The sequence below is a fragment of the Aythya marila genome (genome assembly GCF_965140915.1).
Source record: "Aythya marila genome assembly, chromosome: 17".
Taxonomy (NCBI): domain Eukaryota; kingdom Metazoa; phylum Chordata; class Aves; order Anseriformes; family Anatidae; genus Aythya; species Aythya marila.
In genome coordinates this window covers 14433290-14436937 of record NC_139058.1, presented here as the reverse complement: position 1 = coordinate 14436937, position 3648 = coordinate 14433290, and positions in this window count along the sequence as shown.

Sequence of the window (3648 nt, the reverse complement as noted above, 5' to 3'; positions counted from 1 at the left end):
CTCGGCCCAGCCTGAGGAAACTTCCCCACTGCCCCACGGAGGTGGGCGGGGGGGTGGGCGGGGCAGAGTGGCGCGCCGCCATTGGTTGAGGTGGCTGTCGCTCCGTGTCACGTGGGTGGGAGGGCCGGCGGTAGAGGTGGCTGCGAGGGAGGGGTGGGGCTAGTGGGAGAGGAAGGGGCGGGGCGTGAGGGGAGGTGGGGAAGGGCGGTGGGGTGGGGAGGGGCCGCGGGCGGTGCCTGGGCGCGGGGCGGTCACAGGGACGGAGGCGGGGAGGGGGGTTCGCGGGCCTCAGCCTAAGCCCCAGCTTCAGCCCGATTTTTGCGCTGCAGCGCCCTTTGAGGTGCCAGGCAGGGTACAGGGGGCACGGAGGGAGGAGGCTGCAGCGGGAAGTTTGGTGTGATGGCTGCTTGGGGCGTTCCTTCAGGCCGGGATCGCGTTTGGGGCGTCAAATGGAACCGCGTCCCGTGAATAACTTACCTGGGCTCAGCCCTGGCCTCTGTCAGGGCCCTCGTTTTCTCCTCGGTTTTTATCCAGGTTAACGGCAGCGAGGAGTGCTGACGGCAGGAGCCCTTGCTGGTCTACATGGAGACTGATCTCAGTGCGTGGTTAGAGAATGTGCACTGGTTGTGGCAGGGCTGGGGGCCTAACGTGGGCTGTCTCACCATCATGTGTGCTAAAGTAAAGATCATGAAAGTACATTATTGTCTTAAACAATATACTTTATAACCTCAACTCTGGCCAGAACCAAGTCAGAAACATACTCTAGTTACATGTTTTCTAAAAGGCAGACAGATTGACATCATGTAGTTACACCCAACGTTTAGGTATGACTTAAAAGTTTTGGAACAGCATTGGTAATTGAGCAAGTAATGCTTGTAAAAGTAAATATATTCGTTTAATGATGGGTCTTTGTAAATAATATGTGCCATAAAAATGACTCATTAAATATATTTGCACTCTTAACTAGTTATATTTCGTGTCAAAGGGCAATGAGGAAAATGCAACTGGCTGTACGGAGATCTCTTTTTGTGAACTACTGTAACATGACAATCTAATCTAAAGCATTACATTTCAGGTTTGCCCTACTTAATACAGTACATCATATCAGCCATGTGACTACATCTTCTAGGGGGTCTAGTGGTACTTCCTAGAGGCTACAAAATAACTAAGTGCTCTGCATTATTGTGTGTTTCAATATATGCAATTATCACATTGTAGGTCCTTCATAATTTCCCTTAGCATAGGGTGAGATTTTATGTTGGCCCATCCAACAACTGCTAAAAGCACCTAGCAATGTAAAATAACATTTGAAATGTATGCTGTAAAATATTATTTAAATCCTCAGGTATTGACAAATTCTGACTCAAATTGAGAAGCTGCTGTTCTAACTTGAACATTCTGTCTTAAAGCAATAGTGGCTTTAAGAAGGATATTTTTAATTTTTCTCCAAACAAGAACATTTAGCTACAATATGTTTAAAACTTCTTCATTAAAATGCATGTACATGTTTTCAAAGATGCAACAAAACCTAATGCTGCAAAGACTTGTAGGTTAATTTTGTTAGTCAAAACCTATGCGACAAAAAAATGTATAGTAATAAACTGTTCAGACCTCTTTCACTATTTCTTTTATTTCCTCTTTATTTCCCAGATGACTGGTTGAGTTTCCTTACTTATCTCAGTTCTTTGGTGGAACAGACCTTTTCTGCTTTGATGTTTGTGTTTTTGTCTTTTTTGTGTTATACACTAAATGTGTTGGGTAGCTGTTGTCTGGTTTTTGAGCTTGTGGTTTTGTTTAAAAAAGAAAAAAGCTACGATGGCCAAGATCTTTGCAATTAGGTGGCTTATGGAGATTCATCACCACAGCTTCCTTTTTACCAATAGACGTGACTTTCTGAGTCACTCACATATCCTGCTTTGGTCTGTATAACTAGAAAATGCCCCTGTTTGGGTTACATGAGCTAATTTAGGCCAGCGGTACAGGGCTGCAAGAACACGGCAGGTGTGCTTCTTGTTTGGGACACACACTGCCAGCCTTTCTTGGTGCAGTACCCCTGGATGAACCACCTTGTGGGGGTGTGTTTCTTGGAACCAGAATGAAGGGGTGCTGATAATGGATATAGATCAGTAATGTGTCAGGAGACAAAAGGCAGCTGTGTGTCATGCTGTCAGTGTGATGTATTTGAGGTCTGCTGGACAGTGACAACAGGGCAGAGATGAATTTTATAGCAGGGATGGCTGGTGCTGGCCATCCAGCTGGAATCCTCGCCAGGTTGACAAAAATGCTCTGAATTTCAGTGGAGCTGGGATTTCATGCCAGAAATGCTTTCTAAAACAGTGATGAAAATGTAGCTTGGTGGAAGTGTAGCTTGGTCCTGCCTACCCTTAAATTAGCATTTGTGCTATTTTCAGCATTTATGCAAGACTTGGTGCTCTTAGCTTCTAAATAGAAGCCAACTTTTTTAGTTTGCATGAACATTAAAATGGTCTGAAGAGTATGTCATGCTGAATGATTTCCAGCTGAGCCTCAGTGAGATGCAGAGTTGAACATACCTCTGTAGCATGAAGGTCTTAGCAGAACCCAAGCCTGATTACCAAAATACTTAACAATTTGCCAAAGTATGGTAGGAAGAAAAAAAAAAAAAGTACATCTTTTCCTCTTCTAAACCTTCAATTCCAGAGTACCTGTCATCCTCAGAGATCCACAGAAAGCATATCAAGAACTATGATTTTTTAATTTATGAATTTTAAGAGCCTTTCTCCATAACTGGAGTATATTTTTTACCCACAACTAACATGGAGACTTGAAGAGTAACTGAAACCAAAATAAACAGGCACTGCAGTTTGTGGACCACTTCTTCTCTCATACAGCCTCAGGGTAATATTGGCATTGATGTGGCCCTGTGATAAATTACATCTGGGAAATGGTCATGGTTATAAGCATCCGAGCAAAAAAGTGAGCTTTCTGTTAGATCAATTCCTCTTTCTAGTCTATCTCATGGTCACAAGCATCCTGCATGTGCTCTCAATATTCTTAGAAAATACTGAATCAAGTTCAAGGCCATGGATATCTGCAGTCTGCCAGCTGGCCTCTGTCACTGTACCAAGGGACTCCCACAACTGGCCTCTCAGTTTTACTGCCTGTGCCCCACCCAGCCGCTCGCTGTGCTGGTTGTAATTGGAGTTTTGTCCCGAACACTTCCTTGATAGTTTGGGATCTAGTTTTCCTGGTCTGGGGTTCAGGCTCTTCCTTTGCCCCATCCATGGGGCAATGATGATCAGAGGGCTGGAACACCTCTCCTGTGGAGACAGTTGGGGTTATTTAGCTCAGAGAAGAGAAAGCTCTTGAGGGACACCTTTTTATCTGCCTTCTAATATCTAAAGGACCTGCAGGAACACTGGAGAGAGACTCTATTGGGGTGTGTAGTGATGGGACAAGGGGTAATGGCTTTAAACTAAAAGAAGGTAGATTTAGGTTAGATATAGAGCAGAAATTCTCTAGGAGGGTGGTGAGGCGCTGTCCCAGGCTGCCCAGAGAAGCCGTGGCTGCCTCATCCCTGGCAGTGCCCATGGCCAGGCTGGACAGGGCTGGGGGCCCCAAACCATTCTACACTTCCTTCTGTGCATCTGTAACCGGGTTCTGCCCGCT